Source organism: Dasypus novemcinctus, chromosome 4 (assembly GCF_030445035.2).
Source record: "Dasypus novemcinctus isolate mDasNov1 chromosome 4, mDasNov1.1.hap2, whole genome shotgun sequence".
NCBI classification, from domain to species: Eukaryota; Metazoa; Chordata; class Mammalia; order Cingulata; family Dasypodidae; genus Dasypus; species Dasypus novemcinctus.
In genome coordinates, this window is record NC_080676.1 from 154,835,819 (window position 1) to 154,850,687 (window position 14,869).

Here is a 14,869-nt window from a genome sequence, read left to right on the forward strand (position 1 = left end):
TATTTCATCTGAATATTCAAATGGTATTTTCTGAGTGACTCTCAATTTTATTGATCTCTCTGTTTTTCTTTGTTTTCTCTTTTGTTAATTTGTTCTTTTTAAATTTCACTTATTCCATATGTTTAGTTTACTTCATAGTTCTTACTTATCTTTTAGATTTAAATTTAATTTGTTTTCTATCAGTTTTTAAAATAACTCATTTAATTATATAAATTTGCTGCTAAGAAACTCTTTAGCTGCCCCAGAAGTTTTCATATATTGCATTTTCTATACTATTCAATACCTTACTATTTCTATAAGGTTTTCCTCTTTAACCAATTGGTGAAATTGTTATAATTTTTTTATGATTATTTTTGAAGAAGCTTTAGTTTACATAAATGTTACATAAAAAAATAAGGAAGTCCCATATGCCCCACTCCCTCCCATTCTCACACTTTCCCACATTAAAAACATCCTTCATTAGTGTGGTACATTTGTTACAAGTGATGAACCCATATTAAAGCATTACTCCTGACCATGGACTACAGTTTACATTATAACTTTTACTTTGTCTCACACAATTTTGTAAGATATGACAAAATATACAACGGCCTGTATCAGTTACTGCAATGTTGTGCAGGACAAATCCAATGTTCCCAAAATGCCCCATATTACACCTCTTCTTCCCTCTCCAATCCCTCAGAACCTCTGATGGCCACTTCCTTTACATTGCATTTGAGCAACAAGGAATCTTTCAGGAGTTAACTCTTAAGCAGTATATAATACTAAGCTAAGTTTCAATTTCACAAGAGAAGGTTCATAAGTACGATCATCATTGTCAAGGGCCTGGCATAATGGTCTGTCTTCCTTCACTAGGCACTGCCCTTGCACTCAGGGAGTTCTTGCTGTTTTATTAGCGAATGTAGCAGAACTTCCCAGGATGGGAATTCAATATTTTTTTGGTTATTTTGTGGCTCTCTGCCCACCAAGACAATGTCCCATGAGTACTTGAACATATCCATATGCTGTAGGGGCATGTCCAAGGTGAACCCCTTCCCATGTGTCCCCACATCACTGACACCCTGCACCAGTGATCATCCCCCAGCACTGCTGTAACCCTTCTGTGATCCAAAACCTCTTAAAAAATGAAGCCAACAAAATAACTGAATAAAATTAATAAGAAAATGAAATAATAATTTAAAAATAACCAATTAATACAAAAATTTTTTAAAAATTTGGAATAAAGTTTTAAAAAATTTAGCCATTGTGTCCTTCATCACCGTAAGATCTGTTGTCTTGTATATACAGTTACATTTTCTTTCATATATATCCCCAGTGTCTTCTTTCATTTATCTTCAAAGAAGCTTTCAGATACAGAAAAGTCACATAGAGAATACAGATGATTCCCATATACCCAACACCCTCCTCCTTTCCCCTTCTCTCTTATTAATAACATTTTACATGTGGATTGTACCTTTGTTACACTTGATATACAAATATTAAAGTATTGCTGCTGACCATGGTCAATGGTTTACATTATGGTTTACATTTTGGATGGTATACTTTTATAGATTTTGACAAAATTTGAAGTGGCCTGTATCTATTATTGCGAGATCATTCTGAACAATTCTAATGCCCTAAAAATGCCCTATGTTCCATCTATTCTATTCTTCCCTTCCCCTCCCCTCAGAACCTATGGGAACCATTAAGTTTCAGTTTTGGAGAGTAAGATTCACAGTTACTAGCAATAATATTGAAGGCTTGACGTATCGGTCTATTCTCTTTTATTAGACATGCCAATGTTCTCTAATTGAGAACATAGCAGGACTCCCCAGGATGGGAGTTGAAAGATTTTCTTGTTTAATGTGTGGGTCTCCACCCACTGATATAACACACTATGACAAGATGGATAGTTATATATTCCACAGAAGCCTGTCCCACGTGCACCCTATTCCAAATACCACCCCCCAACATCCAACACCCTACACCAGTAACCCTTCCCTGCCATATTTCCCAAAAGAACATTTCCAACATTATAGGTTTAACCACAGACCTGCAAATCCGCAGAGTTCACCTGCACCTTTCCTAGACCTTCCTCCCAGCCCCAAGGATAGTCCAACCCAACCCCCCACCTTTCCCCCTCACAGACCAGCACCATCGAACCCAATCATGTCATTGCACCACTGTCATGCCCATCCACTGCCCAATCACACCCCTCCACCTTTTGTTAGATTTTGCCCTTATGGGAATTGGCTCACCATCCTCTACTCCCTTTCTATCTCCTATAAGCCTATCTTAAGGACTTTAGCTCTGTGAGTCTGCTCAATTTGCTTAATTCATGTCAGTGAGGTCATGTAATATTTATCCTGCTGTGCCTGGCTTACTTAACTAAAAATAAGGTCTTCAATATTCAGATATATATGGGTGTATTGATTATATGTTTTTTGTTAGTTGTAACTTAATTGTATTATGATCATGGAAACTAATATACATGAAACTGATATTTAAAATTTTTTTGAGACTTCATTTGTGATCTAGCACACAGGAAATTTTTTAAACATTCCGTGGAAACTTGTAAAGGATATATGTACTCTATCAATTGGGTGTAGAATTCCCTTTATGTATTTATTCAATGAAGCTTGTTAATTTCATTATTCAAATATTCTAAATGCTTACTATTTGGGGGGATTTATCAGTTTCTGAAATCCAGCTTCCACATGTGGCTACTTCGATTTCTTGTAAATTGACCAGTTTTATTTTATGTATTTTGAGCCCATGATTTTAATATCTTTTTGGCAGATTGTTCCTTTTATTAAATTGTAGTGACCCTTCGTATTCCATCAATCACCTGAAATTTTACTTTTTCTGATGTTAATATTGCTCTTGTAGATTTCTGTGGTTAGCCTTTACTTGGTATATTTTTTAGAACTTTATTTTTGGCTTTTTGATTTGCTTTTATTTTATATGTGTATCTTTTAGGCAGCATATAACTAGATTTTATTTGTTATTCAATCTGACTGATCCCAGTCTTTTAGTATGTGCTTATTATGTTTAATGATATTGTTATTGTTGATGTATTTGGATATATTTCTATCACCTTTTTAAAAAAATTTCTATTCAATTTTTTCTCAAAGTATTTTTCCTCACTGTTTTTTATTTTCTTTTATTTAAATAAAGGAATTTATTTTCCTGCTTTGCAATTTACATAAGCAGATTTCAACAAATAAATTTTATTTTTGCTCTTTTCATGATTACTCATGCACTTTTTATTTTTTATTTTTTTATTTTTTTATTTTTTTAAATTTTTTTATTTTTTATTGACTTTGTAATAATATTACATTAAAAATATATATGTGAGGTCCCATTCAACCCCACCCCCTCACCCCCCCTCTCCCCCCCCCCAACAACACTCGTTCCCATCATCATGACACATCCATTGGATTTGGTAAGTACATCTTTGGGCACCTCTGCACCTCATATACATTGGTTCACATCATGGCCCATACTCTCCTCTATTCCATCATGTAGGCCCTGTGAGGATTTACAATGTCCGGTGATTACCTCTGAAGCACCATCCAGGGCAGCTCCATGTCCCGAAGACGCCTCCACCTCTCATCTCTTCCTGCCTTTCCCCATACCCTTTGTCCATTATGTCCACTTTTCCCAATCCAATGCCACCTCTTCTATGTGGGCACTGGATTGGTTGTGTCCATTGCACCTTTATGTCAAGAGGAGGCTCAGATTCCACCTGGATGCTGGATGCAATCCTCCCATTTTCAGTTGTAATCACTCTAGGCTCCATGGTGTGGTGGTTGTCCTTCTTCACCTCCATCTTAGCTGAGTGTGGTAAGTCCAATAAATCAGATTGTAGGTGCTGGAGTCTGTTGAGGCTCAGGATCTGGCTATCACATTGTCAAAGTGCAGTAAGCAGATTTTTATTTCCAAACTCCTCAGAGATTATTGTAAATCCTCCTAAAAAGTGTCCCAAGTCAAACTGAAGGCACATCGTCAAAATAAACCACTGTGACATTAAGATTTATTCAAGGCTATAATATTTTCACATTATTTTGTTCTTTAACCATTTGAATGTTCTGTAGGTCTCACCTTAAACATTTATTAAAAACATGAAATAATAGTATTTTTTAAAGCACAACCATAAAATAGAAGAACTTAAGACAAAGATCAAATCTGCTTCATACTTAGGGTGGGGCAACCTGGTAGATAATACTTTAATATTTCCCCCCCACAATTTGCCAGAAACAGCTTCCATGTTTAGTGCTTAAAAATTAAACAATCTTCTCATTTAGAAAAATCAAGACATCCTTTGATTAGTAAAGCCTAGTCTTCCCCTCAATATTACAGTTGCTTATCTTCATTTAGAAACTATATTTATGAGACAAGAACAAATTTTGTTACAGTATAAAAATCTTAGAAACAACAAATTACAAATAATCAATTTTTAAAAAACAATCATGTTTTCTTTTCTAAAAAGTAAACATCCAGGGAGCAGGTATATCTCAGTGGTTGAGTACCTGCTTCCCATATACAAGGCCTGGGGTTCAATCCCCAGTATCTCCTAAAAAAAATAAAATAAAATTTAAACATCCAGTAAATAAAGCATATGTGGTATTCCAGGTATAGAAACACTGGTAATTCACTTGCAAAAGAGATGTAGTCTGGTATATTTGGCAGTAAGATTTTTGTTTTAGTATAAAGAACTTCAAAACAACCAGGCCATTATTTTTAAAATCTACTTTTTCACCCAGTTTCCTCATTTGAGCAAAAATGCTTCAATTTCTGTAGAATTTTAGCTGTAGTACCAGACCATTCACAGGAAAAGTCTCAAATATCTGAAAGTTGTTTGGCTAGGAAAAAGTGTTTTCTTGAGTGCTCACTTCGGCAGCACATATACTAAAGTTGGAACATACAGAGAAGATTAGTATGGCTCCTGTGTATGGATGACACACAAATTTATGAAGCAGTCCATATTTTTTAGCTATTAGACAACTGCAAATCAAAACAGCAATGAGATATCATCTTATACCATATAGAATGGCCAATATTTTAAAAATAGAAAACAGTAAGTGCTGGAGAGGATGTGGAGAAATAGAAGCACTCCTTCACTGTTGGTGGGATTGTAAAATGGTGCAGCCTCTGTGGAAAACAGTTTGGTGTTTGCTCAGGAAGCTAAATATAGAACTGCCATACGATCCAGCAATTCCTCTACAAGGAATATATTCAGAAGAACGGAAAACTGTGATGCAGACAGACATTTGCACACCAACGTTCCTAGCAGCGTTATTCACATTTGCCAAAAGATGGAAACAACCCAGGTGTCCATCAACTGATAAATGGATAAACAAAACTGGTGGAACATGATGGAATAGTGTGCTACTGTAAGAAGAAATGAAGTTAGGACATATATGATAACATGGATAACATGGATGGACCTTGAAGACATGATGCTAAGTGAAATAAGCTAAAACAAATATTGCAACATCTCACTAACATGAAATGAATTCGAAGAATAAATGATGCATGGAGTTAAAATCTAGAATATAGGTTATTAGGAGATAAGAGGAGAGCTGCAAAAGAGGACGGATGCTTAATGTCTGTAGAAGTTTAGATTAACTTGACTATAAGAGTGTGGAAGTGGATAGAGTTGATGATAACACATTGTAGTGAAAAGACTTAACAAATGTTCCACAATAATGTAGTGTGTTGGTGGAGGGGTGTCGTATGGGAATTCCACACAAATGCACAATTGTTCCCTAAGTTCACTATGTCTCTACTAAAATGCATACACACACACATATATAATTATTTTTTAAAGTGTTTCCTTGAAACTTGGAGGCAGTGGCTCATCACCTTGTGCTTGAAGGCATTCTTCCATGAACTTCCCTGCAGTCCTCAGAGCATCCTGTATCTGGGCTCCAGGAAGGGGTTGCTCCCGCTGCACGCCCACCAGCAGGGCGCCCTTGCAGGCATTCTGCCAGCAGTGCAGCTGAAGCTCCGCGGGCGCCAGCAGCCTCGAGCCTCTCCACGCAGGCCTCCCGCATGAGCTGTTCCACCAGGGCAAGACGAGCTCCCGCCTTAACACGAGGGCACGTGCCATGTGCGGTCAGAGACTGCTCTGCATCGGAAGAACTTACTCAAGGACAATGACAGCAGCCTTCCCTTGAAATTAGATTTAGGGGGCAGATAAAGTTACTTTCTGTACTGTTTGTATAATTGTATTCCATTTTAACTCATTTTCTTAAATTAGCTAACCTTTGGAACATTACATTTTGCACGAAAAACAAATCATTTTAAAAATTCTGCTTATGTGAAAAAAATGCGTAATGCAGTAAAGTGAAACCGAATGCAAGATTTTAGGGATATGTGTTATGCAAATTTGTCTAGCGAGCACTGATTAGTGTGCATCTGGTTCTTAGAATTCACAGCTTCAGCTAAGAACCACCAATTCAGATCTGTGTTCTGGATAAACACTGGGGCTGTTGATCCCTGGTCCTGAAAAAATGCTTTGTGGAAAATAGATGTTCTAGCATCACATTTACTTGGGAAATGCTGCATAGAATCGCCTCCTCTAGGTTTACAATGTTTGGATTATATTTGAGACCCTAAAAACTCCTCCACTAAAGAAACCTCTTTACCTTTGGTAAGCCAAGGTCTCCCAAACTGATTTGATGCCGGAACCCTTGTTTCCAGAATTGCTTCTTAGCTTCCCCCAAACATAATAGGGATTACTTCTGCACAATATTCTTCCTTCCTGGATTAAGTCAGTCTTCAGGACTGTCTTACAAAGCTGCTTTTACTGAACTGCATTTTCGCTTTGCACTCTCAGCCAGTTGGGAGGGGTTTAATAAGAAACAGGTCAACTTCTGGCTTCAAAAGGGTGAAGTAAAGCTATTTAGGTGCCCTTCTCAAGAGGAAGATGCTTTCCAGTCAAGGAGAGGGGCAAAGAGAATCCTTAGGGGGGTGGCAAATGGAAGTCCCAAGGTGACAGCTCTAGAGAGCAATGGTCGAGGATGTTAAAGGAGGATGGAGGCTCTAGGGACACCTGTAAGGAAGCAATGGAATGGGTTCGTTATCTGACAAGTTTTACCATGTAGAAAATTGTAGTGGGAGGCATTTCTGTGGCATTGAGGGGTATGGAGGTTCAAAGATAGCTAAGCAAAAATGGAAAAAATGAAATAATTATCAACTCCAAGAAAAACAAAAAAATATGTAGGAGAGGAGATGTAATCACGATTCATTACTTGGCTCATCAAAGAATAAATTTATATCATTTATATTATATTTATATTTATATCATCATAATAATGTGCAAACTCTAAAGGTAGATTTAACCCTAAATTGTGATATAAATATATTGGGACAATGTGGAGATGTAGGGGCTAAGGTCTTCACCTACCATGAACAGGATGTCAATAGATGAAGAATATGCAGGAGATTCCATCAGGGGGACTGGCTTTAGGTATAGAGGCTAAGAAAATTACCTCCAGAGAAAATTACCCAACTTTCCACATTCCCCATCATCATTAGCAGTTATGTGCTGCTTGCGAAGTCTTGTTAGCTTGTTGATTTTGTGTCCACAGCGGAGTCCTGAGAACAGTACTGGTAGATTAAAAGGCAGACTTGATTCTCAACAAAGCCTCCTTCAGCTCTTCTCTTTTGAAAGCATTTTGGGTTTTGTTAGTGCTGGATGTGACAGGCTGAATCATGCAATTTTAAATTCAAAAGCAGACGCAACTCCCTGGGTTTTAAAAACATCTGTCATACGTAGGCAGAGGAACTCTGTGAAGATGTGGGCTGCAATTCAATTTTCAAAGGGAACATTTGCTTTAAAGTGCTTTGTTTTCTGGGCAGGTATCATTTTACTCTTCTGTTAGGGCTGACGAATGGCAATCTATTGAGAGCCTCTATGGTAGAGTAAAAATGTTTGGTGCCCTTTTCCTCAAGAAAGAGGAAGAGAGGGATTGCAGCCAAGGAGAGGGGTGAAAAGAATTCTCAGGATGGACCTCTATGCAGAGATGGAGGAGGCTGCAGCTTGTCACAGGAAACATTCAACCAACAACTCTCTCCTCACTCCATCTTCGCCAGCCTATAACTGGTACTTGGGTCCTACTTACCCTCTACTTCTGCATCCATTTTTTCAGGTCCCCCTTTACTCAAATTGTGCAAATTGTATAGTAGGAATGTGGGTTAGAGCAATTTAAAAATAAAGCATGAAGGAGCTCCTCTTTAACCAGTGCTAGAACATTCCTTTCTTTGGTTAGGTCTGGTCAAGTTCTGCTTTTAGCTACCATGCTCTCTTTCCCATTTCTTCAAAAAATAATGACATAATGGATATGTATCTTACTAGGTGCCATGTTTTATAACTAAGTGCTTTATACCTATTATTTCATTTAATTTTATGACAACCCAATGGAGTAATTTCTCTTAACACTTCCATCCTCCAGATTAAGAACCTAAGGATCAGAGAGGCTAAATATTTTCCTCAAAGTCACATAGCAGAATGGGGACTCAGACACTTGTTTGCAGCCTCCAAAGCCATGCTCTTAGAATCCATGATCTACTGTCTCCCAGTTCTGTCTTTAATTACCAAAGTGTAGACTTTCACACTGCTCTGACGCTCTTCCCCTGAAGACCTGAGGTTAAACAGCCAGGCTGATATAGGAGTAAGGAAGTTTGGTCTCCATTCCTTGTCCTACCAGCAGGTGGAGCAGTGTCCCCAGTGGAATTTCCCAGGCTGCCATTTGAATCTGTCTTGCTTGGATTTCTACAGAGGTACTTTCAGACCATCTAGGGAGGCATTGTCAGTCGAATGGGACTATCACACTATTCCTTTCTTGTTGGTCTTGTTAAATGACGTCAATCCACAAGACACATAGTATAATAAGAAGCTGGTGCAGAGTTCTACAGAGCTTTGCATTTCTTTAGAACACACCTACCACCTCCACTTGACTATAATTCGTAGTGGATCTTAATTCCTAGCCGTCTACCTCTTGTCACCCAGTGTACTTCAAAACAAACTGTTCGGAGCACTATTTAAAGAGAAAATTAAATTGCATAACAAAGTGAAATTTCCTTTCCCAGTGCTAAACACTAGTTATTATTGAGGAACGGCCTGCCCTATATGCCCCTGGAGATTTGGGTTGTGTGTGCATCATTCTGATGTGGTTTGGATCCTGGCTTCACCTCTATGTCATCCTGACCTCTTGGCCTCTCTGTGCCTGGATTTCCTCAACCATAAAGTTTACTGTACCCTCTCCATTGGGTTGTGGCAAAGATCATTGAGGTTAAGACAACAAGAACACTTGAAGAAGAATGTGGTCAGTGCTCCGTAGTGTTAGCTTCATTGATCTCTACCCACCCAATTCCGAGGACACCAACCTTGATAGAGGATCTTTGGGTAAGCAGAGTTGGCTTAGCATTGTGTAGATCTCCATGTACTTTATTGGGCTTGCTTCCATCCCTCCATACAGTACCTTTGGGACCAATTTCTATTTTACAAGACAACAGTGTTGCTATTCAGTCACTTTGAAGTTGTCCCAGAGAGGGGATTTAGACAAAATTTGACTCATGGGGAAGTCTCCAGAACAGGGGCACTTGCCTGGAATCACACTGGCTTTCTCCTTGGCCAACTCCAACCATCGGGAGAAGACTGTGCTCATATCTGGACAGGCAGAGTTCTGGCAGCGAATGGCGTGTCCACCGAGCTGCCCTGCTGCTCTTCCTGGGAAGAGATGCTCGCTTGGTGTGCCCAGGCACTGCCCCAGCTGGGGCTGGCACCCTGGGGCCTAACCAGGGAACTCGTGCCACCTCTGCACAGTGCCAGACTCTGAGCAGGCATGGCCCGACAGGCACCAAGGTTAATTCCCAACTGCCAGTCAGTATTTAACTTTCCATGTCAGATTAGATTAAACATCAGGGTTCATAAAAGCCGAGGGCTGCAGACCGCAGTGAGCAGGGGCTTAGCTGGTCCTGGCCGGAAGGTGGCCAGAGGGCTGCGATTTAGGTGCGGTCCTGCAGAGCTTGCTGACACCTGCACACAGGCAGCAGGACAGCCTGACTTTGCAGCAAGGACTCTCCCACGGCTCACGCATCTCACAGGTAAGTCACGAGTACTGATTCTTTGCTTTTCTGAAGAATTAAGGACCACAGTTATTTAATTTCATTTTCCAGAAAAGTATAAAAGGCATGCTTTTTCTGGCATATTGCCTGGGCACTTTTTTTTTTTTTTGGTAGTGTTTTCCTTATTCATTTCTTCAGCAATTGACTTAGATGAAATTTTTCCATGTCTTTTGTAGGGAATTCATGCTAAATATAAGTAATCATAACTTTTGCTGTTCTTGTGATAAAAATGAAAGAGTTTGATGTCTTTTGTCAGCCCAGGTGAGGTCAATGAAATTCCATCTTTCAAGGAAAGAGAACTTTGGACTCTGGGGTCAAATGAGTGTTCCTCTCCTTGTAGTATCCGGATTGACCTTGTCATGATTCACACATATTTTTGACAGTGACAGCTGGAATTAGACTATCCCTCTGTGGCCTGGAGACAGGGCACAGCTAATTGATGGGTGTGAGCACAAGCCATGGTCTTGGTCTCATTTCTTTTATCCCGTTAAACCGACCAGTCACAGGTGGTGGTAATGGAGAGGTATTGAAATGTGTCACCTCGGTTGGGGCAGAGTGGGTGCTCGGCGCCAGCCTGGATGACTTGGGTTCTAGTCCCAGCACTGCCCAACTTGCTAGCCCTAAGCCCTTGGGCAGGTGCTTTAAGGTCTCTGGGCTATAATTAGTCCACCGGTCTAATGAGCAAGCCAGTTGGCCTCGATGATCTCTGGTGGCCCACCGTGTTCTGTGACTCAGCAAGAACCATTTACTGAAAATGGCTGAAAATTTAAGTCCCCATGTATTAGGTCAAACCAAATGAAATTGCCCATCTTTGTGAACTTCAAGCTACACAAATGACGATTTCATGTGGCTCAGCAGAACATAAATAATGGCTGCTCTATGCTACTCAAGTCAATGCCTGTGATAACATTCAGCTTGGAGGTGGGATAAGGACATAAACCAAGCAGGGTCAGTGGCTATCAGTTAACACTTATTCCTAGGAATCAGAAGTTAATATTGACTTGTGATTTGAATATGTTTTTGCATGATGTCCATCAATGAAATTTTTTCACACACTGTGATTTGTTGATTTCTCCCCCGCCCCCCCTTGGTTCCAGAACAGACAGCTAACTGTTCAGTCTTGTCCTATGCAGCAGAGTTCAAAAAAGTGAACCGCCCTTGGCTTCAACTTTTTCAACCTGGCCCTGGGTCAGCGCTTTATTTCATCTCCATAGCTCCTTTTCAGCCCTATGATTAAGTCTTATCAACAAAAAAAGTACCTCCTGATCTGATTAGCAGAGGGGATTTATCCACATTAGAAGAGCTGAACGAACACCTGGCAGTGCTGGGCACTCAGTCTAAGAGGCTGGGGGCTGGGGGTTGCTGTCATGCCAACTTCTGGAAACAAACCCAAATACTGCTGGTGAAACTCGGGCCTACAGTCCCTCATCTCAAAGATACTTTGTTGGAGAGACTCTTAGGTGGGCTTGTGAAGCCCAGGAATCCCCTAAAATTGTATGTGGAGCTTCATATGTGCAAATGTACACTTTTCTGGGGAAAAATAAAATCAAAGAATTTTATTTTTCAAGGAATCTGGGGGGAACTTCCCCCTATACCCCATCTCCCACGCCCCCTTCCCAGACCCAAATAAATTAAGAATTACTCTTCTGGTAGTTTCCAGTTGAATTCCACAGTGCACAGGAGAGGACTGTTCATTCATTCTTTCACTCATTCATTCCTTCACCAAACATTGACTAAAGATCTGTGGAGTGCCAATTGCTGTGCAGTCTCTAGGATTCAAAGGTGATAAACCAGTGCCTGCCCTCCAGCAGCTCAAACCCTCATGTATTTATGATTCAAATTACTGATGCTCTCTAAACATCAGATCCCTTATTTGCAAAGTGGTGGTAATAAGTCCAGTCTTATGGAGTACTGAGTATCACATGAATAAGCACAAAAAAATGGGTAATTTGGAGGGAAAAAAAAAAAAAAGGTAGTTTGCAGAGGAGCACAGATAAGAGATCTCTAACCCAGACCTGGGGAGGCCAGGGAAAGCCTTGTGGATGAGGTGACAGCAGATCTGACTTTCCAAAAGTACAAGGGAACACACCTGGAGTCTGCGAACAGCCCCCTTATCCTGCAGAAATTGTCTTTCCTTCTTCTGTGGGGCAACCCAGGACCCACTCCCATTCCGGCTCTGGAATCTTAAGGCTTCCTTGATGCACACCTCAGGATTGTCTTGCTAAACATGAGCCTACCTCCCCTGAACCCCATTCCCTCCAAGCCTGAAGGAGAGGCAACTAACAAGTGAGTGCTTCTGAAAAGTCTGGCACTGGTCTAGAATTTTCACATGGGCTGAAAAGCTAACTAGTTGCTTTGATGAAAACGTTCTTGGAAAGGTGTTGGCGATCAGTGAGGCTGAGCCCTTTGCCCTCTCCATATAATATTGGGAACCTTTACTTGCTGCACTCAAAGGAATAACTGATGTGAGGATTCCAGGAAAAGCACACAGGCAGTGAAGGAGATATTTGGGAAGAATGGTGGGTTGAGGGGCACAAAGTGCTCTGCAGCTTGGGGAACCCAAAGAGAAGGTGAGGCCTCATGTGGCCCATGTGCTGCTCACACAGAGCTGTTTCAAAGCATCACTGTCCCATAACCAAAAACACTAAAATGGTTCCAATCTTGACAATGCCTTGGAAAGAACGGTACACAGCAATGTGTTCTCTATCCAGAGGAAGTTCTCTCCTTCTGCTTCTTGGTTTTCTCCTACTCCCAGCTGCTCAGGACCCTCTCAACACACCAAACTTCCCTCCATTCCTTTCCACCACCAGCCCTTTATTTTGTAAACTTAGCCCTGTATTTTGTAAACTCCCCTTTTTTTAGTTGTCTCTGTGTTCTACCCATTTTCCCATTTTGGCTTCCCAAAAGGAAACCAAATTCTATCTAGAGGGTGCAGCCAGGGATCATGTGGCCTGGCAAAATTGTGAGGTTCTTTATTGGATGAAGATGTGGCTAAGGGTTGGCAGAAACAGCAGGTGAAAACGTTCACACCTGCAGTCATTCTGCCCATCGTATTTCTAAGTCTAGCCATGACAGCTTATGGGAGAGAGGATGGGACAACCCAGCTCCTGAAGGGCACAGGTTGCTGAGCCCAAAGAATGCACCTGGCACTTAGTTGGGCATAAGCTTTATTGGGACTTACACAAGAGAGGCTCTCCCATGGCAGAGGTTTAGAGAAAAGACAGCACCCCACAGAGAGACAGAAAAATGAGGGGTACTGTAAGGGGTTTCAGGACAAAGACATTCCATAGGGTAGGAGAACAGAGTTCCTGCTAGGGTCACATGAAGTAAACGTGTGAGATGTGGAGACGTTTGCACTACACTTGTAGGAAAGACGTTTATCAAAGATGCTTACTGCTTTGGGAAGATTGTAGTTTCTGATAACATCTATGCGTCCTTTCTCCTCTGGGGAGTGATGTTAACCTTTTACTTATGTCTAGGTCATACAAGTGACTATGTGCTGAGCACTTGGGGTGAGGGGCCTGGGTCTCCACAAGGGACATCTAATGACAGATAAAACAAGGGTGACCTGCCCCTCCCCCAAGGTGAGTAGATCCCATCTTTTCTAAGGTTTAAAGAGTTGGGGGTGAAGTTTAGGTAGGATTAAAACCTATTCACCTATATGCTTTTACAAAGAACTCTGTTATTTTAAGGGGGAAAAAGCAGCACATCTGTGTTACGTTGCTCGGAAAACGTGCTTGGGGTGTACTTTGGGGAAATTTCTTTGTGAAATTTCTTTCCAATCCCCTAGGCTCTGTGTGTAGGGGAGAAGGAAAGGAAGATCTTAGAGCTCTTTGAATAATCTAATTTAAAACATTATATTGAGGAAAATATATTCTCATAGGTGCAGTATTTGTAAGTGAGGAAAATGTTGGGAACGCACATCTTGTGGGAGAAAGACCTGTGCATTTGCGCCCCTTTCCCAACTGAGAAGATCTGAAACTTCTCTCTTTCCACAGGAGGAAAGCAAAGCCACGGGAAAGAGAAGGGGCACTGCTTCCAGAACCATAGTAGGCAAAGCCACTGTTTGGTCATTGGGCTTTTACTGAGCTTGTGGACCTTACCCAAGCATGGCTTCACTTACTAGCTATGTTCTCTTCAGTTGTGCTTCCACTTATTTGCCATATCTATGAACCCACGCACACACTCGCACACCCTCACACACACTCACAAAACTCACAGGGTGTATACACACACACACACATATATATATATAGTTACCACATGTTGTGAAGAGTGATTTGAAGGAAAAGAAGAGGCTATGGTGGTGAAACTAATCTAGAATAGGGGCCAGGGAAGTCTTCCCAAAAGAAGTGACAGCTAAACTGGAACCTACAGGTTGAGGAGATAGCAGGAGAAAGAAAGAAGGGCAAAGATATTCCTAGTCAAGGCAATAAAACACACAAAAGCCCCGAGGCAGGAGAGGTTTTGTTGACTTGGAGAAAGGCCCTTGTGACCTGATCATGATGAGCAAGGGACAGTTGGGAAGGTGGTCAGGGGCGAGCTCAGATCAGGCCAAGAAAGTCATGTTTAAAAAAATTTTTTTGGATTTTATTTTAGGAACAATGGGGAGTTATTGGATCATTTTGAAAGCAAGGAATGATAGGATTCAATTTTCCTCTTTAAAAAGAGCACACTGGAGAGCAGATGTATCTCAAGTGGTTGAGTGCCTGCTTCCCATGTATGAGGTCCCAGGTTTGATCCCCAGAACATT

The 14,869-nt window shown here is 40.8% G+C and overlaps 2 non-coding genes across 2 annotated transcripts in view; both read left to right on the forward strand.

The window, feature by feature from the left end:
- The first annotated feature begins 4,866 nt into the window (after positions 1-4,866).
- On the forward strand, positions 4,867-4,972 carry LOC111759432 (U6 spliceosomal RNA). The gene has a single exon (XR_002793417.1). It is a non-coding gene; the product is annotated as a U6 spliceosomal RNA (small nuclear RNA).
- A 4,972-nt stretch (positions 4,973-9,944) lies between these two features.
- SMIM11 (small integral membrane protein 11) overlaps positions 9,945-14,869 on the forward strand; it is a 30,463-nt gene continuing 25,538 nt past the window's right edge. Inside the window, exon 1 of the transcript XR_011648711.1 lies at positions 9,945-10,095. This is a non-coding gene — a transcript (small integral membrane protein 11). The remainder of the gene's footprint in view (positions 10,096-14,869) is intronic.